Genomic DNA, 25,451 nt, shown 5'->3' on the forward strand with positions numbered 1-25,451 from the left:
GGGAACCCCAGAACTGCCAGAATGTTCCAGCTTCTCTGAGTAGTAGTTTACTTGTGCTGCATCTCAGTCTATGGGGTAAAATCAACCAACACAAAGCTCTTGTATAGATCCAGCTGGAACCTGGGAGAGGGCCTAGCTTGGATCAGTTTTCATCCTCGTTCCAGTTAGGCCTGGCTCGCTGTTCCATGACCACACGGAACAAATATAGCTTCTGGCACCTCCCCTTCCATTACTTCGTAGGGCAGGGGTTCTGCTGATTGTTGGAATGGTGTTTAGTATCACATCATATCATTTCATTTCATATCATCGTATCCTATCATACCTCATATCACATATCATAAATGCATAATGTAAATATATAAATATAATATCATAAACAGTATCTAGGATATTTATATAAAAATTTACTCCAACACTCAAGTTTCTTCTCCTAGACCTGTTGTATCCCAGGCTACTCTCGTTTAATGCTTCTTATAATGAAACTGTTTGACTCTGCCCTGTTTTTCATAGTATCAGCTATTTACACATGAGAGAGGAAGGGCAAAACGTAATTTTATGTGATACTTATGAAATATAATTTTTTTGAAAGGAGGGGGATCGATCTATAGAATTGCAGTAAATATGCATCTTCTAAGAATTAAAATTCACTGTGTGTGATGATCATGATTTATAGAGTAAAACATAGTTTTAAGGTCCTAAACAGCCCTCTGGTAAATGAATGAAATTCAGTTTTCATGATGTTGGTAAATATTGTGGGTAAAATAAAAGTAAATCAGAGTTCAAGATGTACAAAATAGAGTGTCTGGCACTTTCCTTGATATATTCTGTTTCTCCATCTTGAGTATTATGTGAACCAAGAGACAATAAAAAGGTATGCCACTAGTTAATTCAGGGTCAGCAAACTACAGCCCATGGGCCAAATCTAGCTGGTCACTTGTTTTATTAGATAAAATTTATCGGAGGACTGGCATACCCATTTCTTGACATGTTGTCTCTGGCTGCTTTCATGTTACAACAGCAAAGCTGAGTAGTTACAACAGAGACCATATGTCCCACAAAGCTGAAAATGCATGTTATCTGGCTCTTTTCAGAAAACATTTGCTGACCCCTGGTTTAGATCATCTGATGCAGTGGCTTTTAAAGTGGCACTGAGGGATCCTAGGGTTCTGTGAGGCATGCCATGGAGTGAGACCTAGCCGGACAAGGCATCTGGGCCCCTGGTCCTGTTTCATCCAGAGTGGTTTGGCTGCCCTTTCTGCCCCATTAAGCTTCTATATCTGGCTTAATATGAAGAAAGAAAGGATTGTCTTCTGAAAATTACGCAGAGCTGCTGATCTAAAAGTATAGGAAGGCATTCAGAACAGAGAGGGCTTCTCTGAGGATGTCTAATTACATATCTTCAGTGTGAGCTGAAGTGGTTGTTACCTTAACATGATGTCTCCAATTAAAAAAAAATCTCGATGGGAATTTGGAAGCTGAGATGGACCTCTGTAATTACTGACTTGATGGAAATTATTTTAAGTCTCTGGTAGCTCATGTTCCATTTTTGTAGGCAAAGATGCTAAACTCCTTTCTGTGGTGCAATCAGATTTAAAAAGGAAGATATGACGAGAGTTGATGAAGGGGTGAAGTCCATACTCATAAGGCAATGGCTGAAAAGTAAAATGCCGAATCATCTGTTTCGGTTCTAGTTCTTAAATCATCAGCACATTAATTTTTCCTCGAACCTGCTGTCTTGTAAAGTGGCCTCTTAGTTAGCTGATTTCCTAAAATGTTTTGATTTTTGTAACTTAAGCGAAAATCTAAATGAGTTGCAAGAAATACTCAGAGTAGGAAATAGAGCCTTGGGATTGGGCTGTTAAGGATGAGGCTATTTGATTTAATTTAAGTCAGCTAAATTTCAGGTGGTTATCAAGCTTGCTATGCCTGTTGAAGATCTTAAATGATGATGTATGAAGTTATAGTAAGTATATGCCAAAAGAATTGCAAGATTTTGCTAGTTTATGTGGGCAGAAATTTGGGGCACATGTTTGCAATGAATTTTCAGAGTGTTAGATCAGGGAGGATGGTATTTATTGTTGAAACAAGCACACTTTGTACATACGAATGCAGTGACCAGTAGGTCATCTAGAAGGAAAAATCTAGAAGGGGTAGAGGTGGGTTACACTTGCTTCGTTCCAGAGGTTTTACATGTATTATCTCATTTAATCCTTATAGTGTCCTTTGTGATAGATAATTATCCCTATTTTACAGATATGGAAACTGGTTAATTAAGCACTTTTCAAAGTCATACAACTATTAAGTATTTAAGCGTATTCACCCACTTTTTCAAAAGTGATATGGTTGGAGTTGGAAAACAAGTGGTGACTGGGAAGAAACTCCCTGTACCCTGCTCCATTTCACATGAAGGAAGAGAGAATTAGATATGGTCTTCTCCAATACAGAAGTCTCCCAAGATAATTCAGAAGGATCTAGAGCAGTGGGAGGACTGAGATTGCTTCCCAGGTTAGCTGGGAGAGACTAGAGGATGCACATTCAACTGGCCTCTTAAGTGGAGAAGTGGCAGTAGCTGAGGACAAGCCACATAGGACCCAAGCTCCAGTGTGGTACAGGAAAAGCAGCCGAGAGATCCTGAGCCTTCAAGGGGAGCTATGGCAGATGCTGAGAGGATTGGAAGACTGGGGAGACCGGGAACAGGCACAGGAAGGCCTCAGAGTGTGTGAACCTTGGAGTTCATGGCACTCCAAGGTTCATGTCATCTGTCGATGCCGAGGTCAACACCCAAATCCAGGTGGTACCAGCTACTCTGACACTACCTTTAGATGGCAAGTATGCCCAGAGACTGCTTTCCCAGTGTCAAGAAGTTAGAGGTATTTGAGAAGAAGGGGAAAGAAGAGAAACTTAAAAGACTGATGCGTTACCAGTGGTTTCTGAGTTAGTTTTAATTGCTAAGGTTAAGTCACCTGTACCTTTATTCTCCACTAGGGGTTGGGATTAGGAATTTGTAGGCTACATTGATATTCAGTTATAGAGATAAAACATTATATATTCATACATCAAATATACAGTTATATTTTGTACATTGTCTCTTAATTGCTATGGTAATTTTTTAACCAGAATCAGTTAAAATATGCTTCTAATTTTTTTCACATTAGTGATTAAGCTACACTTTTCAGTATTTAACAGGTGTTAGAAACCATGTTCATCACATATATTTTACTTAATTTGAGAGGTATGTACAATTATTTAATATTTTAAGCAGATACCATTATTATGGTATCACACATTTTACAGTGAGGAAACTGAGGCTCAGAGAAATTAGCTTACTTGGCCAAGGTACCAATTTTAAACTCTCCCAACTCATCCAATCTAGCTGATGGTACTTTTGTCTGATTAGCACTTGGATCTTGGATCTTTGTTAATCTGATTTAAACACTAATCCTATATGTAGGTGTTAAATCTCTTGTTAGTACTTTGAAATTGGGGGTCCTAATTAAAAGCTTTTTTTTTTTTTTTTTTTTTTCATCCAGTGGAAGCACAAATCCTTTGAAAACTTATGGTTTTAGAGTTTTGGGAATCTTTAGAATTTGCATCTCGCATATGGGAGCGCGTTCTTTACATTAGTCTTCACATTTCCAGAGCCTTCCAATTGCTGTGCGAATTTGACCTGGACTACACTGAGAGTGGTGTGCACACTTACATTATCTCTCGAGCTTCCCATTTATAACTGAGAGATAAGTCTTATATTTGGTGTAAATTGGGACAACCATATTTGGAAAAAAGTTTGTCAATATAAATGAATCTTAATCTTTGATTCTGTAATTCTACTTCTGGAATCTATCTTTTGGAGATAATTCTTACTATAGAAAAATGTTTTGTGTCCAAAGATAGTGAAAGCAATTCACACCCCCCTTTTTTAATAAGAAAATTTAAATTTTTTTTAAATAAGGGAAAATTTATTTAAATAAGATAAAACTTAAAAATTCCACATATGAAACTAGCAGTGACAGAATAATATAGCCATCAAAAGTAATTTAAAAAGTACCAAACGTACCAAAAAAGTACCAAGCAAGTACTTTATTACTTGTCTTTTTTCTTTAATCTTCATTTAAGTTATTATTATCCCATTTTTCAGTCTTGAGAGAAGGGTGTTGGCTTTGCTGCCAGAGTTTGTGAACATGAAATTTGTTCTTAGCGTAACCAGCTTGGAAGGTACAGTAGTGACAAACACTGAAACAGGCATCAGTAAACTTGGCTGTGGACCTGGCGTCCCTGGAAGATGTGGAGCCTGGAATCACTTAGCCAGTACCACCTGAACAAAGTTCTTTGGAAGGAGTTATGTGGCTAGTGCTTCATAGGTTCCTCAGGATGCCCCTAAACACAACCAAATGAAAATATATTTTAGTTTTTAAGGATAATTTGTAGCAATAGACTTGGAAGCTGCTTTTGTAATTCCATTATTATCTTACATAATATTTGCTGTAGTTGGGGTAGGTAGGGGAGGTATGAAGACCTGCCTTTCTTCAAACTTACCGTTTTAGCCATAATTCTTTGACTTTTTATCTGCATAGTAACTATTCGGTATTTCAGTTGTCCTTCAGGTATACACTCAAAGGGGACATGTAAGGGAGGCATCAAAAATAACTTTTACATACTCTTAAATTGTGTTTCTGTAAAAATATAACTTTAAAATAAAATTTGTAGAGATGAACAACTACCCATGTTGTCATGTAACATTAAGATCAATTTGTAGCCAGGTTACAAAAATAATAACCATCAGAACTTGAAAGAGAAGTATTGTTTTAAGTTCTTAATCAATATTCTAAATGCAAGAAGATATCTTTTCAACTTAACAGGCACTAAAAATGAAGCCTCCAGACCTTCCACAATATAATTTTAATGCTAGAGAAGAGAGACAAAGGAGAGTGCCCTGCAGTGGACCTTCCTCAGGTCACCTCCACTCACTCCTCAGGTTACAAAGACAGACCTGCTGGGGCTCGAAGGGCTACAGGATGTATTGGGAAGCAGAACAAGTTACTTAAATTGCTGGAGACCTCATTGGTAAATGTGGAAGCAGGAGCTGGATTAGATCAGCATTTCCTAAACATTGTTTTGAGAAACTCCAGTGCTCCGTGAAGAGTTCAGAGGCACCCACGAGTAAAGAGTGGCCCTGATGTGAGAAATGCCACATCCTCCTCTGGAGGTTCACAGCATGTGTGAGCATATTCTAGGCTGTGAAATATTCTTTAGTAAAGACATATTTTCCATTGTGTTTCATCTAGCTTGTCTTAACTGTATCTGATGACAGAACCCTGTTAGCAAGGAACATATTTTGGAGAACACTGAACAAAGTTTTTTCTGAACTCCAAGATTCTAGGGTTTTAAACATGCCATGCAAGTGTCGCTTAGCAACATTCCAGCCACCTTTTCCCACTAGATGGCACCCTTGAATGAGATTTACTTCTTGTTTTTGATGGGTTTCTTTTCAGACATTTTTGGACATTGTTTTTCCCATGCACCAGAGAGTGCAGATTAGTTATTAAATTGATTTTAAAGCCATTTGGTCACATTTTATAAGTCATTTAAAATAAAACGGTTGTGTCAACTGTAGGAATAAATATCAGCCAAGATTGAAATGGTATATTAATTTTTCTCACTAGAGCTAACTTTAAAAAAAAAACCAACAAAAAACACTATTTGAACAATACCGACATGTCTTACTTTTTCATGTTTTACATCAGACTTTAGCCAGACAAAATTTAATTGGACATTTGGGTTGTTCTGTTAATCAATTTGAAATGTTGAACTGTGAGGCTTTCTGAGAACCTGGTGGCACTTGGGAAACTTCTATAGTTTGTATGGGTAAGAAGTGTCTTCAGCCATTGCATGGATATAATTTTGTTAGGGATCACTGAAACATTACATTTAGGTGGCAACGCACTTTCAGAAGGTCTTACTCTCCAGGCAGGCGGTATCAAGTGGTCTCTTAAAGTCTCCTTCATGTTCTAGTAAATTTTTGATTGGCTCTTTATTAAAAATAATTTGCTATTACGCATTAAGATTTTGCTGGTCTGTGGGTTAGTTAGTTAATCTGTCCTTCATTGGGTCTCACTGTTGTAAACTTAAGCACTTTAGCAACCCCCCCCCCAACCCCCCCCCCTGCCTGGAGTTCATGGAATTTCACACGTTGGTTTAAGTGTGCCCAAGAGTTTTGGAAAATGAAGGAAACTTTACCTAGGAATAGTCATGCTTCAAGTTTGTTCAACTGAAGGATGTTTACCTATTAGAAATGTGTGCCTTTTTAATGATGGAAAGCGAGCTTTTAAAAATATAATGAAGAGGCTTCCTGAACAGCTTCCTGAATTACCTGAAATACATGTGTATGTGTGTGGGTTGGTGGAAGTGAGAAACCAAACTCTGTGACTAGAGTCTCATCTTGTTCTTTCAGTGCACCTTTTGAAGGTAAAATCTTTGTAAGGCCTCTTAAATCTTATTCCAGTAAAAGATTCTTTCTGAACTCCAGATAGCACCCCAAGGACATTAAAATTCTCATACTTCTTAAAGGTAAGTTGTCTGAATTGTGATTTTCTTAGTATGACTATCAGATCTGCTGCTATCTCTTGCTTTAATTGTTTTCCTTTGCTTCCTTTTAGATTTTTCCTCCATAATGTTCAGCATGGCATGGACCCTAGTTTTTAGTTTATCTTGGGGCCTTAGATTTTTAGCATGGTGGAGTGTAAAACAATTATCATGTTACATTCTTATTTCATTGGAATGTCTGTTTGACAAACTTGATGCAAAGTTCATGAGTGTGGTTTATACTGGAACTATCAGATAAAACAGATAATAATAATCATAGTTAATATGTATTGAACACTTATTGTTCCAGGCACTGTGCCAAGCATTTTACATATATAGCTCACTTATTCTTCACAGCAATCTGATGGGGATAGATGCTCTTTCTATGGCATTTTCAGATGAACAAACTGAGTGTAAGAAGGGTTAATGTTCAGTTATGTTACATAGTGGCCCAGCAAAGGCTGCATATCTGGCCTCTCATGACTTATGTTTTACCACCACACGAATGTTATGAAAGAGTCTGTTCCTAAATGTTTTGTGGAACATGCACATGAATCTTTGTAAGGCTGAGATAGGCTAGGCCAAGTGGCCACGAGGTAGCAAGAAATATTCTAATAATGAGAACTCAACTGCCAATTTTGCTCTCAGCTCTAGACACCAAGGTTTCTTGGCCCGATGGCTTCATATTCAAATATGTTTGGCAGTGTTTCTCAAAACACTGAGTTACTATACTTTGCATTAACAGTGCTTGGCTTTGTCTTTTATGCAGAAAGCCCCTCCAGGCCTCTGTAATGTGCTAAAAAAGATCTTGTCTAAAAACTCATGAAAATAAATAACATAAAACTGTTTTGAATAAATTTGAGTTAAGTGAAAGGAACCCTTTTCTGTGTATGCGTATTGCATACATACAGTTGTGTGCACCCGTGAACACATGTTCTGTCGTTGGGTCTGGGACAAATATCCTCCATAGTGAAGGACATCTCAGATTTTCCATGATAAATTATTTTAAGGGTGTCTAACTAATACTGTAAAAAATCAGCTCCACCTGGAACTTACTTTATTGTGTTTGCAGGATTAGTTATTACAAGGAAGCATGTAGATGAAAACCCATCATTACCTTAGCAGTTGGGGCTGCTGCAAATGTTTGTGTAATTGTTGGAAAGGATGGGAGGGCTGTCAGAAATAGATCAAGACCTCAAAGATTCAAGTGGCAGAGTAACACATCAGTTGGATTCTGGATGCTGGATAGACAAATGCAAAGCTTGATCTTTAACTTGCATGTTAATTATAAACAGGAAGTCCACACAGCACATCACTGAATTTTGTGAACGCCCTCCCTCCTTTTAAAGAAATTAATTGATGGGAATGAAAAATTATTAGACAGAAGCACATAGGTTTATTTTTGCCATTAACACCAAGACTCAACAGTCACTTCTGGAAAGCCTATAATAATTACTAAAATATACTGAACACTGTTAGTATGCTAAACTGTTTATATGTGTTTTCTCATTTACCCCACTGAACAGCTACATTTTACAGGTGAAGAAGTCAAAGATAGAGAGAGGAAGTAACCCACCGATAGAAGGGCTGATTGATTTGCAAGTGCAAGAGTCTATAATCTGCATTGGGGTGTGCCCAGGGATTGCTGATACCTGTCATGCACTTACATCTTTTTAACCCAGTTGTTCTCAGCCCTGGGGCTCATTAGAAAAATCCAAGGAGCTTAAAAATTTAGACACGCGTCTCATCCCGGGTCAGTGAAATCAGAATCACTGGAAATGAAACCCAGGCTATTCTACTGTGCAGCGAAAGTTGGCCAAGACCCTTCACTCCCACCCCACTTTATTCTTGATCAGCCTGAAGAGTTGTGAGGTCAATTATTTCTCAAGTAAAAGTTTAATTAATCTGTAACTCACTGATTTAAAATTTGTATCAGTTTGTATGGGCTGGGCAAAAGTTTGCCTTTACAAAGGATTTGCTAAGCAAATTGATAGATTATACTGGAGCATAAGACAATGCTTATTCTATTAAAGAGCACAAATAGCTTTTGACCAAATAGGAAACTGTGTTCATTATAAACAAATTGATAGGTGAATTTTAGGTCATTTTAATACATATTAAATAACTCGTTAAGTACTGTTAATCCACAATATTTCATTAACCTGATTGATTACTTGCTTTAAAAATTGTTTCTGGGTCTACGGCCATGCTACTCTGAACATGTCTGATCTCTTTCTGATCTCGGAAGCTAAGCAAGGTAGAACCTGGTTCTGGTTAGTACTTGGATGGGAGACCACCTAGGAATACCAGGTGCTGTAGGCATTAAAAAAATAAAAAAAATAAAAAACTGTTCCAGTTTGGTGGCTTTCTAAACAAATAAATAAAAATAAAAATTGTTTCTGAAAAAAATATTCTATAATTCTAACTTTTGATGCAGTCAACTCTGATTCTCCTTACCTTTAGTTGAAATTAGTTATTGTTGTATGATGTGCTATAAGTATTCCTAAGTCATTTTATAGCAGGATGCTTTGCTTCATTCATAAAATGTTAGATTTCTTAAAAACAAGGATCTCATCTCTTACTCTTTTTGGTACCCATGTCCGTTTTTGGTCTTCACTTTGCAGGTGTTCTATAACTATGTGCATTTGACCAAGGCAGTGCCCGCTTGGGCAAAACAAAACTTCAGTTGAGGAAAACATAGATCTCACATTAAGCCTGAAGGCATCAGATGGCTGGTCATACTCATATGGGTTGTTTGTGACCCGTGTCTTTGAGATTGGACATGTCCGAGCCACGCCAGTTGTTAAATGGTTAAATTTTACTCCTGGAAAGATGTAAGAGCTCCTGCTGTACAAATGATATGTCCTTAAATGTGTGCTGGGTCACAGAATAGGGGAGACACAGAGAGACTCTACCTGGTCCACTGCTGTCAATTTTGTGCATTCCCATAAAGGCAAAATGGTGCAGTAGTTAAGAGCTAAGGGTCTGACATCAGTAGATTCAGGTTCAGTAAATGGCTCTACCTCTTAGTAGCAGATTGGCCTTAGACAAGACACTTATCTTCTCTGAGTGTCTCTTCATCTTTAAAGTGGGGTGTTGTGAGGATTAAAGGAGTTAAGTTGTAAACGTGATTGTAAATCTAAATGTGCGTTAACTTTTACTACTAACATAAAATGGAACTAATAATAAGTTTAGACCAGTTGTTATTAACAGGGTATGATTCTGCCTCCTGGGGGACATTTGGCAATGACTGGGGACAGTTTTGGTTGTCACAATGTGATGTGTCTGGGGGTGCTACTAGCATTTAGTGGGTAGAGGCCAGGGATGCTGCCAAACATTACACAATGCACAGGACAGCCCCGATAACAGGGAGTTATTTGGTCTCCAATGTCAGTGAGTCAGGATTGAGAAGCCCTGGCTTAGAGCGTACTAAGCACATGTAAGTGAAAATAAATCAGCCAAGAAAAGTTTTAGTATTAAATTGTTTTAGTATATTATGGGAAGGCAAGTCATGATAAGTATTTCACTTAAGAGTCTGGGGAATAGACTTACTGTGATGACTAGGGAAGAAGTATCACTCAGGAAAGGCAAAGGAAATTTGCTTTTAAGAACTAACCCACCTAGGACCCAAGAGTTAGTGGAATATACCTGAGAAGGCCATGGGGCTGCTATTTGGGAATTAAATTGCTGAAAGCCATGTTCTTCCTGCCACTTCTGAAGCTACCTTATAAAGAAGCCTTTAGGTAGTGGAGGAACTTTTGTTGCTTTTTAAATAAAACTAAATGTATGTATTCATTAATATGTACACGAATACAAATCTGGCAAATCGTGTAGAGTATTAAGTTGGGAATAACTTCTAATCCACATTTAGGAATAACCTCTAATCCACAGCTAGCAGTGCACTGGCTGTATACTAACATACACTGGGTCTCTTCTGTATTGCTCAATATCATCAAGTTTAAACATTAGAGAATGAGTAGTAGGACTTTTTGTAGTGAGTGGAATTCACATTTTGCTCTGCACTTTGCTATAAAAACAATTGATTTCGAAGACTAGTGTTAGAATGATCTCCAGTGCCCTGAAATATGAGCAGAACTTATATTACATATACACATATTTAATTTATCATATAAATATTTTAAAATAAAAAACATTCTTTAGAATAGAATCCAGCCTCTTTGACCCGGCATCTCAGGCTCTTAAAAATTAGATCACAACCTATGTGCTGAGCCTTGATCCCCACCGTATTCCTCACCTATGCTTTGCTCCTTTTATACCAGGGTGATAACAGTATGAAGTCAACTTTATGATTGATGCAATTATATAATAATAGTTTTTTGATGCAATTGTATAATAGTAGTTCCCCAAGTAGAGCATGTACAGATGCACCAGGCACTGTGCTTCCCTGTCTTTGTGCCTTTATTCCTCCCTCGCCCAGAAAGATTTTCTTCTCTTTTAAAATCTACCCCATATTCATCGTCTATTTTAAAATCCACCCCAAAACATTCTTCACAAGACCTTTCTTTTTATCTTCTTGAATCCCCAGGCCTATCGAAATTAATCCCTTTCTCTTCAGAGACCCAAAGGACTGTGTTCTTCTTTGGTTTGCCTTTTGTTAGAGCTAGTGACAGCAATACCCTTGTTCCCTGTATTGTATACAGCCACTTCAAGGTAAGGAGCTATGACTGTACGTTTTTCCATCTGTCATAGGGCTTTTGTACACAGTCAGTACCTAAGAGACTTGATTGAATAACTTAGTGGATCTTCCCCTTGTCATCAACTTGAGGTTCTGTTTACTATCATGCTATTCGCTGTGTGTTTCCTTTGAAATGAATCTAAAGAGATTAAGTCTAAGTGGACACTTAGCTCCTTGATGGTGGGGGCTGTGTCTAATTCTACTCGGTAGCTCCTCTTCACCTCTTCATTATATACTGTTTGTTGTACGAAAGACAATTGAAGGTCTTCAGAGCGTTTATTCAATGAACTTAATCAGGGAGATAGTTGGAGTTAGTCTCTGCATTAGTCATACAGCTAGTATGATGTAGAACTCATTTCTATACAAATCTTATCTTGTAAAAAGAAAGATAAAATGGAGGATAAAGAGCTTCCTCTAGAAATGGAAATTAGCCCGAATAAAGATAAACACGAAAAGGTATGTGTGTCAGACATTTCAGCTTGATTTAAAGGTGTAGTGCTTTAGATTACTAAAATCTGTAAATAAACATACATTTACTGTTTTTTGCTTGGTGCTGGATGCCACTGGAAGAGTAAGAGCAACTTATAATATGGCCCCTGTCTTCTAGGAACTAATGCTCTAGTGCATGGCTTGGCAAACATTTTCTTAAAGGGCCAGATAATATTTCAGACTTTACAGGCTATTTAGTATTATGCAAGTATACAATTCTGCCATTGTAGCATGATAGAGGCCACCATAGACAATACAAAAACAATTGAGCATAACTGTGTTCAAATAAAACTTTATGTATAAAACTGGCACCTGGGTTTGGTGCATGTCTTAGTTTGCTGACTCCCTGCTCTAGAGTATGGGTGAGTGTGTATATATGTGTATGCATATAAAATTAGGATTGGAGTGTATGCTTTTTACTGCCAACATTGTATGTACTCTGATGTGGGAGAGAAAGCTGAGCCAGAGCAGTAGGGGAGAAGCTTGATGAAGGGGGACTATCAGTTTGTCTCATGATCATATGTATAGACATTTTCTTCATTCCACTTTTCTACCGAAAAAGTTGTTTGTAAAGTCATTCATTTTTTTCATGTATTCTATAAGTATTTGCTAAATGGCCGCTACACACAAATATTTATTCTAACTATTTCAAGTATCATAGTTGGATCTATTTCACATATTTTAATAACTTATTTTACACATTTTAACATCTCTGGAATCGGGATGCATTTCATAATTGATGGTGTTACAAGATTTTTCTTTCTCTGCAGATGTCATTTAAGATGTGCCTTACAATCAATGGTGGCTTAGATTCAGAATAAATATGGTTGATGTTTTAGCACTGCCTTAAATATTTTTTAGAATAGAATCATTTACTTTAGATATTTTAATTTTTACATTTGCATTTACTCAGTAACCTACCAGACAGAAATATTCTGAGAGCATTTTAAATAAAGATTCAAATGCTTTTTTTTTTTTTAAACTAATACCTTAAGTCCTGACAGAGATTGGTTGCTTTACATGTCTCAGTTAATGTTCTGTTAAATAAACTTCTCATGTCAAGCATAGCTTTTTCTAGCTCTTTGATGATTTTGGCTTGTTTCACAGATTTTCTTCCTAAAGGTAAATATGGACAGAAATTTCAGAAATACCATTTTGTGGCCCAGTGAGGAACCTGGTCGTAGCCCTCTGTGTCTATTACCTATAACTTTCCCTTTGTTAGAAGCACAGAATTTGAGAACAGGTGTTGGAATATGTGTGTTTCCCTTCAATTTATCTCATTTTAATTTCATTGCTCTAAGATTTTCTAAAACTATGAAGTTCTTTATGCAGTACTGGCCTAATTAGGAAAGCTTGGGAAGGTTTGTAAAAGGTTTAATGTTCCCCCTCTTTCCTGTCTATATAAATCAATTAAAATGGACTATGAAGAAACACTCAAATTGTGTATAATTCTAGATTTCATTGCTATGTGCTTGTTTTCTACATTTGAGGAGGAGGTTCTGCTTAACAGTACTTATGATTTACGGTAGCCAGAGATACATTTCAACCAGCTCCATTGATATATGGGAATACGACATAATATAGAAACATTATTTATGTTTCTGATCAGAAGGGGGAAGCTGTTTCTTATAGTGTGCTTATGGTTTGAGCAGCATAAATAGTAAGCACATCTGTCTTTGTAATTAGTATTAAAAAAATCAGAAAAATTAAAGTTCAGATTAATATTTCACAATTGACATCTCTAGATATTTTTAAGTTAATGCTCCTAAGTAATAATAGTAAATACTCCTGTTTTTTTGTAGTTTTTGGCTCCTTTTGGCATAGCTTTTGTTTATTTAGTCTCTTTAAAGTTATCATTTGAATGCTGAGTCTTGAAATAATCACTACAGTTTTTTCCTCGTGTGTATTTTAGAGAAGGTCTTCAGTGCAAGAAGGTGGTTAAATATTAATTGCCAATTGATCATTAGAGAACGATAAACTGTGATTCTTATACCACATGGAGAATTTTACAGTGTGGTATTTGTGGTATTTTGTGCGTGTGTATATCCCTAAGCATTTCAAACCATAGTTTTCCTTAATGACATTCTTTTTATAGGGCATGCAATCTGAGAGGTAGGAAAGGGCAAGCCAGAGCTGCAATTCATTCAAAGATTTCTTCTTGGAATAACTCTGGAAAATAAATTTTATTTTTTTTCTGACATCTCGAATTGCAGTTTTTATCTCCCTTTACCTTAAGGTACTTAAGAGGAAACTATAATGACTTTTAAGAGTAGGTCCAAACTGTAATTTCGTTGAGTCCTCTTATTTTTAGACAAGGAACCAGAAGAAGGCTGCCACTACCATTTGTGGGGCCAGTGCAAGTGGTAATGGAGACCCACAGACCAGATATCTAAATATGCTAAAGGTCTGTCTAATCAAGCTATGCCTCCTTTCTCTTCTGGGGTCTGTAGCCCAGTGCCTACAAGCTTTGAGCCTCAGTCTCTTCAGGGCCAGTCCTGTGGCCCATGAGCCTGTGTGGCAGCATGGATTTGCTGGTGCAGGGCAAGCTAACAGCTGGACCTAGGCCAGAGACCCCTGAACCCATCAAATCCAAAATGGGGATGGGATGCCCAAGCTCTCCAGAGAGGTGGGTTGGTCAGGTTTTCTACCTCCAGGCCATACTTGTATGACTCAGGCCTTCCAGAGGGTTCTAAGTGCCTCTCAGACCATAGCCTTTGAGCAAGGGGAAGGGGAAGGAGCAGAGTTATCTGGGGAATCTGGCATATGTAGACACCCATTTTGTCCTTGATTTCCAGGGGCAGAGGCTGTGGTTCATCTTCTCATGGGCTCTCAGCCCAGCATCCTCTGATCTGGGGACCAAGTTTAGCTAACACATCCTTCCCATTGGCTCAGGCAGTAACCAAATAAAAACAAAACTTCTTTATATGTTTGAAAAGAAAAAAATTGCATTTTGAGGTTTGTCATGTACGAGGCTCTCTAAAGTGAATGGCCCAGGACAAGGGCCCCTCTTGTCTAGGTCTAAGAGGTCGAGGGGCTTGGACAACATTATATAGCTAACTAGTGGTACAGACACGATGATATCTTCTTCACAAACTACAGATTTGTCCCTTCTACATTATAATTTATACTTGCTTCTGATAAAGTTCAAGAAAAGGAAAGAAATGAAAAGGCAGAACTAATTTAAATAAGGTATTATTCACATTATCATGATCCCATCTTAAGGGTTCTTTCTCTGCTGGATAAGGAACCCTTAAAACTAACATGTACACATGTTAGAAAGAAAAGCTATCAAAACACTCTCCTGTGAGACATTTTCTGTTTCATAGGAAATTCAGGTGTGTGAATTATTTCCTTCTGTCTTGTCATAGAAAAAAAAGGAAAGCAACGTGACTTTATAGTTCAGCTGAGGAGGCCAGGGTTGGCATTTTCCAGGGAGATTGCTTATCATGAAGCAAAGCTATATTCGTAAATGGATTTCTGCATAAACCTTACAGGAACAGTTTGCAGATGTGGACAGCATTCCCAAGAAAAGATTTTTACAGTGACTGACATCCCTAAAACCTTCCCAGAGAAAGGAAAACGTGTCCTTTCTTAATTTCACGTATGCTTTCTCCTTGATCAAAAGGCTAATTTATCTGTGGTGGCACCTGAAAAATAAATTTTTTAACACGGTTGCTTCACAGTAAAGATGAAAGTACAAGCAAGTATTAGACAGGCCAACTAGAAGGGCTCGTGTGTGGAGGATTTTATATTTCTTCTTTCAATAAACACATGTGGCGTCCAGGAAGGGTGATGTCGTCATCTGGTGGCGTGATGGAGGTCCCCACTGACTCTGCAAATGTACCAGGTTAATGAAATATAAAATGTAGTGTTAGGTACAGGCAGATATTTCATGGGTTTGGAAGTCTGTTGATGGGAATAAAATCTTAAATCTTGTTGGTCTCAAGGATCTGGGAGAGGAGGGTGGGCAGAAGGTCTTAGGCTGGAAAGTGAAAAGTTGGATGTTTTTGCCTCAAAGACTGTCCCTGGATGTCCATCCTGTGAGAGGTCAGTGGAAGAACTATGTGAGAGATGTTTCTTCTGTAGGCTTCGTATGTTGACTTGCTTTGGTGTTTTTACCAATATGTGTATTGGTTGTTCATTTAACACCTGTAATATATGTCTATTTTTGCATTGATTGGAGGGATTATGCTTATTTACATGATTGGCTTTACCCCTGGGTTGTGAGCTTTTTAGGGCAGTACTTAGTCATGTTTTCCTCTTTATTCCCAATAGAACTGATGAAACTTTAGAAATAGCTGTCATTTAGTTGCATGGAACTAGTTGTCATTTGGTTGCATGGACCCAGAAAAGCAATGCCTCTTCAGTGGGAAGAACTGCTTCCATATTCTTACTACTAAGGGTCCAAAACAATGCATCAAATAATAAATAGGCCCCAGCACTCGAGAAGCTGTTAGCAAAACCTTGGCTTTCAGCAGCATGGGATCTAAAACAACTCCCAAAGCACATCATTTTCACAGAAGATGCAAGTTCTAAAAAAACTGAGAATACCTTTCTGCACAGAGAAGTCACTGTCCTTTAGAAAGGAAAAAATATTACAGTGGAATCCACTCAAGAGCATTTGCTGTTCCCAGGGAAACGATCTGCTCAGCAGATGGCCTTCACATTTAAGGCCTTGATAATGTGAGGATTGGAAACTATCATCCTGAATTGTAGAGGAAGAAAAGTTGATTTTCCGTGTATGGAGATGGTTTTTCAAGTAATACTTGAAAAAAAAAAATGGAAGCAGTATTATCTGAAGCTCTGAATTTATATGTAGCCCTCTATTGCTTGGATATATGCTAAACAAGGATGTATTTTGGTAAGGAGATATTAAGTGAGCTAAGATAACCAGGAAAGATTTCCATAAGCATATATTCCTACTTTTTATTCTCTCATACATTGTTTTCTCTGCCTAGATCACTTTTCCTTCAATTACCTTGCTTGCATCAGTTAATGTTGGCATTTCTTTCAGATCCCAGGTTCATGGTCACTTCCACAGGAGAGCCTGCCTTGAGTTCCCAGATCCAGTTTGGTTCTCCTCTTTAAACAATTTCATATCATCCTATAGCAGGAATTGCTATATGTATGTGTATGGGAGCCAAGTGTGTGATGTAAAGAATGCTATTATTTAACTTTTAATGAATTAGTTAAAACTTAAATTTAAATAGTCACATGTGGCTAGTGGCTACTATATTGGACAGCACAGGTTTATAAGAAAAACAGCAGCATAAATATGACAAATGGTTGAATTTGTGCTCACTGTTAGGGAGACAGAAGGGAGTGCTGAGGACTGTGGAATCAGAAACCATGTGCCCTATCCAAAAGAGACAGCTGTTTCAATTTTAGTCAATTTTTATCATAATTCAAATATTTTCCTTATTTAAATATTTTATCAAAATTAAATAATTTCCTTATTTAAATAAATGGCAATTTTTAAAAAGTTTAAAATTCTTGGTCAGATTTTACTGTTGTGCAGTCATTTTGTGACTTCTGTGACTTCTCATGGCAAGTATCATTATTACAATTGTTGGTGTAATTATTTGTTAATTTTGTCTCCCCAGTAGAATGTAAGCTTCATATAGATAGGGGCCATACCTGTCTTGTTTACTATTACAACTCAATACTCAGCTTGATATTGAGTTAGGTATTCAGTAATATTTGTTCAGTGATTATTGGATGCATAAGGTAAAAATAAATTAAAAGAGGGGGGAAAAAGCTAAACCTAAGAAGTAAAAGACAGAATTTGTTTTTGGATGAAACCCAACCTGCTTTTCTGTGTGAATAAGTAGTTGTCTGGATGGGCCAAACTCTTTTGGATATAATTCAGTATATGGTGGTGGGTTTAATGAAACAGACCAGATTTTAGAAGAACGTAGTATGTGGCCTTGAGTACACCTGATTCCCAGAGAAAGGGGAGAGAGGTAACATAGGCCAAAGGATTCTGGACAGGGGAAGCTCTTTGCGAAAGCAGTTATTCCACTGTGAACTCTAAAAGAAACAAAGGAGAGTCAGTTGTTTCAAGATTATAGGAAAAAATGCTGCTGCTGCTACTTGTCATGGTGTCTATATCCCAACTGAAACCATTCTGTCATAATACCCCAAACCATCTGACTACCCTAGAAATTCCAGTGTTCATGGTCCAAAAATTGTTAAGAACTGTGGATCAAAACCTATGCCATTACTGTTAGTCTAGCTCATGGAATTGCAATTTTGGGATGTTGGTATAAAGCTTATGAATTTTAACAATTAAATATTCTACTCTCCAGTTATCCAGTTGAACTTATAAAACAAAGCTCAATGAAAGAAAAAGATATTCTCTTCAGTTGTATATGCAGTTTTACTACATTCCACATTTGACTATTAAGGCAATTGCTTTGAATTGAGCAAATCATCTGAGATGTCTGGTACATGAGAAATTATTCCAGAAAATGGTAAATTGTGTTTATTTTCATGCTGCTACTTTTTGCCTTGTCTATAGATGAGTTTTCATAGTGATACTTTAAGATAGAAAACTGTGATAGATTCTCATTTCTACTACTGTTGTTAGTATTGCTGTAAGGAAAGAAGTACATTAAAAACCAATTTTAGCCTTTCCGCGCTACCCAGAGAGGGGCCCATATGGCATTGTTCTCGGTTCCCACGTTACTTAAAGGAAAACTTTCACAGTGTTCAGCCTTGGATGTCCTGCAAATGAAGGAGGAGGATGTCCTCAAATTCCTTGCAGCAGGAACCCACTTAGGTGGCACCAACCTAGACTTCCAAATGGAACAGTACATCTACAAAAGGAAAAGTGGTAGCATCTACATCATAAATTTGAAGAGAATCTGAGAGACGCTTCTGCTGGCAACTCGTGCCATTGTTGCTGTCGAAAACCCAGTGATGTCATTATGATATCATCCAGGAATACTGGCCAGCGAGCTGTGCTGAAGTTTGCCGCTGCCATTGGAGCCACTCTTATTGCTGCCGCGTCGCTCCTTCCAGGAGCCGAGATTTCTCAGGGCCGACCACCAGCTTCTCACAGAGGCATCTTATGTTAACCTGTCTACTCTTCCTCTATGTAACACAGGCTCTCTTCTGCACTATGTCCCCTTGCAACAACAAGGGAGCTCACTCAGTGGATCTGATGTGGATGCTGGCCTGGGAAGTTCTGCACATGTGTGATACCATTTCCTATGAACACTTATGGGAGATCATGCCTGATCTCTACTTCTACAGAGAACCTGAAGAGACTGAAAAGGAAGAGTAGGCTGCTGCTGAAAAGGCTGTGACCAAAGAGAAATTTCAGGGTGAATGGACTGCTGCAGCTCCTGAGTTTACTGCTGCTCAACCTAAAGCTGCAGACTGGTTGGAAGGCACACAGATGCCCTCTGTGCCTATTCAGCAGTTTCTTACTGAAGACTGGAGCACTCAGCCTGCCACTGAAGACTGGTCTGCAGCCCCCACTGCTCAAGCCACTGAATGCGTAGGAACAACCACTGAGCTGTTATTCCACAAATTCTTAAACAAAATGGAAATAAGGTTAGTGGAAAATAAAGCTTATAAAAGTTTAAAAAATAAGTAAAAACCAATTTTAGGCAGAGTAATGGGCCCCCAAAGACATGGACATCTTAATCCCTGAAATTTGTGATTATATTACCATATATGGCAAAAAACTCTTTAGATATGATTAAATTAAGGATCTTGAGATGGGGTGATTATTCTGGATTAATTGGGAAGGGCTACATTTCATCCCAACAGTGCATTGCCCAGAGTATGCTTTCAATAAATATTTACTTCATTGAATTAAGAATGTAAATCTTGCTGAGTAGGTGGCATAATTCTGAATTTTTATATGTATTTTATAATGTAGAGCAATTTTAACTGAATTTCCCTCCTTTTTCTTATTAGTTCTCAGTTGTATAGTTTTACAAAGAAGTACTAAGATTTATTTATTTTTCAAAAATTTTCCACAGTTTGGCTAGGCTGTCCTTTTTCTGAATTACTTAGGTTTTACCATGTAGTTCATTTCTAGTATATTTCTTATGGTGTTTGATTATGTCAAAGTTTGACAATGTTGCTATGAAGTAATTATTGAATTTATTTTTCTGTCTTTAGTTCATGTCTTCTGGGCTTCTCTTAAGCTTTCCTTTTAGAGAAGGCTTTCAAAAGTGTGTGGTTTTGTATCCATGAATTCCTGGAAGTTCTGGATGGTTGGAAAATGATTCACACAGTAAATACCTAGGGCTGAATTTGCAAATCATATGGTAAAGTCTTGCAGTCTGGCCATCAATCGTTACCCTGCTGGAAGTAAATAAAAGAGATTAGTGTCCACTCAAATCTTCTCAGCTATGGCTCTGACATAACGGGCATTTTTTAGAGCAGTGGTTATCCAACTGTAGTCCTTGGACAGGCAGCACCAGCATGACTTGAGAACCTGTTCAAAATCCAAAGTTCCAGGGTCCACCCCAGACCTACTGATTCAGAAATTCAGAGATTGGGCCCAGCAGTCTACATTTTAATAAGTTGTCCAGGTGATTCTGATTCACACTAAAGCTTAATAACCACTGCTTAGAAAGATAGAGGAAAAAGTGTTTTAAATTGTCCTGCCTCCTGCATGTACTTAATATGTAAGACCTAGAATAAACCTGGGTTTTTTTCTTTAGTTCCTTTTATGAGCATACTCTAAGAAGGTCATCATCCTGGGATTTTATTCACTCATTTATTTACTTTGAATCTGAGAATTATAAATCTCAATGCTATATCTGAAAGGTTTTTATTCTTTATTAGGAAGGCAGCTGGTAGAGGTACAGGCATTTGAACAAATTATTACAAATGGTTGTTTGTGACATTAATTAGTTCTTTCATACTTCTGTCTCTAATTGAAAGAGATTTTCTTCTACAGAGGTTCATTTTTGTTCTGTCTTGAACCACATTGCACCTAAATTTCAGGGGGTCAGAAATTTTGGGCATAACACTGTGCTTAGGGCTTCAGTGCATTAGAAGAACTCTGTTGTGCTGAGGAGCAAGCAGTGGCTCAAGGAAGGAAGCTGCTCATTCATGGTCCAGTAGGTTATCAGTGGCTGAGCTGGGGCACATTCACATCCCCTTCTAAAGTCTCTTTCTTAACCACCACTGAGTACCACCTCACCAGTGTCACTGGGCTATGATACAGCACCAATTACTGCTCTCTGGGCCTTTCTACAGTTAGAGTATCTATGCTCTTAAAGCCCTTTAAAGTCATACCTCCTCTTCTCCTCCCCAAAGTATAAACTTGTAGTCCAAGAAAAGAATGCCTTCCAGAAAAACTACTAAATATAGCAAAGGGAGCTGGAGATGTTATTTAGATTTATGGTTCTCAGGATTTTGGAGTTAAAAAAAGATATGGTAATATAAGTAAATACGTGCATGTTTATTTATATGTATACCAGCAAACCTTGCTATAGAGTCGCCAGCTTTTAATTTTCCTAACTTAGGAAATTGAAAAAAAAAAATCACAGCTATCATCAACTGCCTTCATCATTTTCAATCTCAGACTTTTTCTCTTCTCAACACTCAGTCTCTGGGTGATCTCATCCATTTTATGGCTTTATATACCATCTGTTTATTGATGATTCTCAAATTTATATCTTTGACCTCAATCTCACCTTTGAATTCTAGAATCATCTGTTCAATCATTATTCCACCTCTTTGCTTATATGTCTAATAGACATTGCAAATGTAATGAGCCCAACCTAGATTCTTAATTACCCCCATTTCCTTAGTCTTTTTTCAGTGTCCCATCTGATGCTTTCGACAAAGTCTTACTGTTATCTTTTGGCCTCTCTTTCTGTCACAATTCATATCCAATTCATGAACAAATCTCGTTGGTTCTACTTACAGCATATATTTGGAATTCAGCCCCTTCTTACCATTTCAGCTGCTGCTATCCTACACTAAACCACCATGATCATCTCTCACGTGAATCTTTCAGTAACCTCCTGATTGTTTTCCATGCTTCTTGCTTCCTATAACCAGTTCTCCACACAGCTCTAGAATGATTCTTTTAAAAGTGAGACCATGTCGCTCCTCTGCTCAGAATTCTCCCATGGCTCCCATCTCTTTAAGAATAAAAGCCAGAATCCTTTACCAGTAATAAATCATATGGATAACATATCATCACCTGATAGAATGTGATGACAAGGGTACTTGGCCTCTGTGGATATTCTTCTCAAAACCCATAACCCTAGGCTAAACATGAGGAAAACATCTGAGAAACCCATATTGAGGGACAATGTACAAAATACATGGTCAGTACTCTTTAAAACTGTAAAGGCATGACAAGTAAGGACTGAGAAACTGTCACAGTAGAGGAGAGTAAGAAGACATATCTTCATGCAATGTGGTATTCTGGATTGGATTCTGGAACAAAAAAAAGACATTAATGGGAAAACTGGTGAAATTTGAATAAAGTCTGGAGTTTAATACTATTATACTGATGCTATTTTCTTAGTTTTGAGAAGTGTACCTCAGTTGTGTAAGATGTTTAACATTTGAGGAAACTAGCTGAGACTTCTCTTTGAGCTTTCTTTGTAACTATTCCACACATCTAAAATTATTCTGAAAATATAATTTTATCTTAAAAAAAAAAAAGCCAAAGTTTTTATAGTGGCCTATCAGGCCTTATGTGATCTGGGTCTGATACATGCTCTAACCTTACCTTCTGTTACTCTCTTGTTTCAGCCACACTAAACTCTCTCTTGGATATGCCAAGTTTGTTTTTGTTTCAGAGCCTTTGTACTTGCTGTGTGTTATGCCTAGAGTGCTCTTCCTTCAGTGCATGTCCAGCTCCTTCACCGTCAGATATTTGCTCAAATTCCACAGTATGAGAAAGGACTTCCCTGACACTTCCCCCACTTCTGCCCTACTTTCTATTACCTTATCTTGCTTTATTATTATTTTTTAGATGCGTGTGTGTGTGTGTTCATTGTATTTCTTCTTCCACTAGAACATAGCTTCATGAAGCAGGAAAATGTTTTATTTACTTCATATCCACAGAATAATGCCTGGCATAGAGAGAAGACTTACAATGCACATTTATTGAATGAATGACTGCATTTCATAAAAATTTAGAGTGAACATCCAATCTCAGAAGGAGCAATAATAATCCTTTAAATGGTATTGAGTTAGCTTTATGAAAAATTCATAAAATTGGACACTTTGGTTTGTTTTACTGTGGACTAATGAATACTTGATAGCAGATGGGCACTGGTCTACCAGCTGGGATTTTTAGAACCTTTGGGCTAGGTCATTGTTCCTTCAAAGGAAAGTGGTATTTTAGTTATTTTAAACTCATGCTATCCAATATAGTAGCCACTAGCCACATATGCCTGTTAACATTTAAATTAATTAAAGTTAAGTAAAATTAAAAATCCAATGCCTTCATGGATATTTCTTGTGCTCAATAACCACTTGTGGCTAGTAACTACCATAATGGATAGCATGGCTATAGAACTTTTCCATCGTTACAAAATGTTGTATTGCAGTGCCATTTTAGACAAGCAAGTCTTTGTTTTCATGCCTTTGGATAATAAAAATCAAATGATAATAGCAGCAGTATAATTTATTGGCATTTGTCATGGGGCAGACACTGTGTAGTCTGCTTTCTAAGTGTTCTTTTGATCCCCAGGTCAAGGAAAGTAAGTAAGTTTCCCAAGGCCAAATAGCTGATAAGCCAGGTGTCAAACTCAAGACTTGTGCCAAAGTAAGGCCTATAAACACTGCATTTCAGAGAAGCAACATTTACAATTGTGAGGGATCACTCCATTTTGATGTGTCTTTGGAAAATCGTCTCTCGTCGTCAGGTGGCAGGGTTGCTAGGATATGTTTGTTTCTTTCCCCTCTTTTCATCTCATCAATAAACTACAGCTTTACTCTGTAGGGTAAATTTTATACCTAAATGCCTCCTCACTATTCTTATTTTGCAAATATCTGTCCCACATGCTCTCTAGTTCTCCGCATATTGGTTGCAAGCACCACTCACTACTGTTAAGTAGAGGTCCTTATGATGTGTGGTAAAGATAGCAGAGTCATACTGTGGCCCTGGCCATTTCACTTTCTGTTTTCTCTTTGGGTTGCTGGTTGAACACATTATCTCTACTTGTGCTCCGCTGGGACTGGGACTTGTTACACAAGAGTAAAGTTAAAAGAATTGATAGAACCGATAATTGCACATGACTCTTCTGAAATGGAGGCCATTGGAGCATGAGAGGATGATTTCTCAAAGATTAAAAAGGAGGGAAATTCTAGATTGTTAAGAGAAAGCCCTCTGAGAGAGGCCTTGATTGGTTTGGGAGACTATCCAAACCAATTTTTAATCTCATGTATTTAGGTCAGAGAAGATTTTTGTTTATTTTGGGTTGTTTTGGTTTACGATTAAGAAATATGTCTAGATCTTACATTTTACAAAGAATTTTTTTCTAGTGTAAATTGTGTAATGTTTATTTTGTGTGGCCAAAGGATATTTTAAAAGGCAACTGAGAGATAATTTATTTAGTTGATTTTCTTATTTAAGCATTCTATGAGGAAAATGTTCTGATGCTCAGTAACTAGGCCATATGTCTGTTATTGAAGTCATTGTTGACAATTTGAATAATATTGTTCTTGAAGAGGACAGCTAATAGTGATGATTGACTGCTAAAATTCAGCCCGTGAGGCCTGAACTGTTTCTCTGTGACTCGCAAAAGATAGAGAAATATGTTTAATACAGATAAATGTGTCATAACTATAACCCCTGATAATCAATTACTTTATAATGCATTGACAGTTATGTCATGGAATGTCATGTAGTGTGATTGGAATGTTCAGATACAAGGCAGCCAACCAAGATGCTATACTACATGCACATTTGTTTGTGGGAATGCTACATACATAGGTGGTGGCTTCTGAGCTAGGTGTTGGGTAATGGGTTGGTTTTGACTGGAAGAGATGAGTTGATGGAGCATCCCTAAGTGAAGAATGTGCATGCAGGTGAAGGGCACGGGGAGGTCTGTTGTATATTGAGGAATGAACACTCAATTCAATTACTGAAATATGAGGGAAAGTTCTTAAAAGATAGGTTGGGATCAGGGCAGGAAAAGCTTTGAATGCTCAGTAAAAGAATTTTTTTTAACACAGAAAGAGTCATTCAAAGTATTGGAGCACCATGCTTTAGAGAGCTTAATTTGAATTCAGTGGAGAAGCCAAGATGTGTATACAGTATTACGCTTAAAGGTATGGGCCCTGGAATCAGACTGTCCTGGTATGAATTCCAAGCATCAGCCTCGATTTTTACAACTGTGAAATGGAAGTAATAATAGTTTCTACCTCTGCGTGTTGTTGTATTAAGAGAAGATAAGCAAAGCACATGTCATAGTGCTCTGCCCTTATCTGACACACATTATTTTATCTTAATTTAATTTTGTTATTATCACTTCATTGAAATATGCCTAAAAACTATTGCAATAATCTATGTAAGAGGTGGTACATGTCTTGGAGATGCTGGGATGAGTGACAAAACACATTCGAATGCTGTTGGTACTTTTAATTTTATGACATAATTTTTAGTTTGCCTTTTCCTCCTACTTTACAGTAAAATGATTAGAAAACACAACTGTTAATTGTATTTAGTTCTATAAAGAACTTAATATTT

The 25,451-nt window shown here is 37.5% G+C and overlaps 1 protein-coding gene and 1 pseudogene across 12 annotated transcripts in view; both read left to right on the forward strand.

Annotated features, from left to right (window-relative positions):
- ERC2 (ELKS/RAB6-interacting/CAST family member 2) overlaps positions 1 to 25,451 on the forward strand; it is an 890,290-nt gene that overhangs the window by 168,812 nt on the left and 696,027 nt on the right. The window lies entirely within an intron of this gene.
- LOC102898103 lies at positions 18,425 to 19,367 on the forward strand (annotated as a pseudogene).

The sequence above is a fragment of the Pteropus alecto genome, unplaced genomic scaffold (genome assembly GCF_000325575.1).
Source record: "Pteropus alecto unplaced genomic scaffold, ASM32557v1 scaffold75, whole genome shotgun sequence".
NCBI lineage: Eukaryota > Metazoa > Chordata > Mammalia > Chiroptera > Pteropodidae > Pteropus > Pteropus alecto.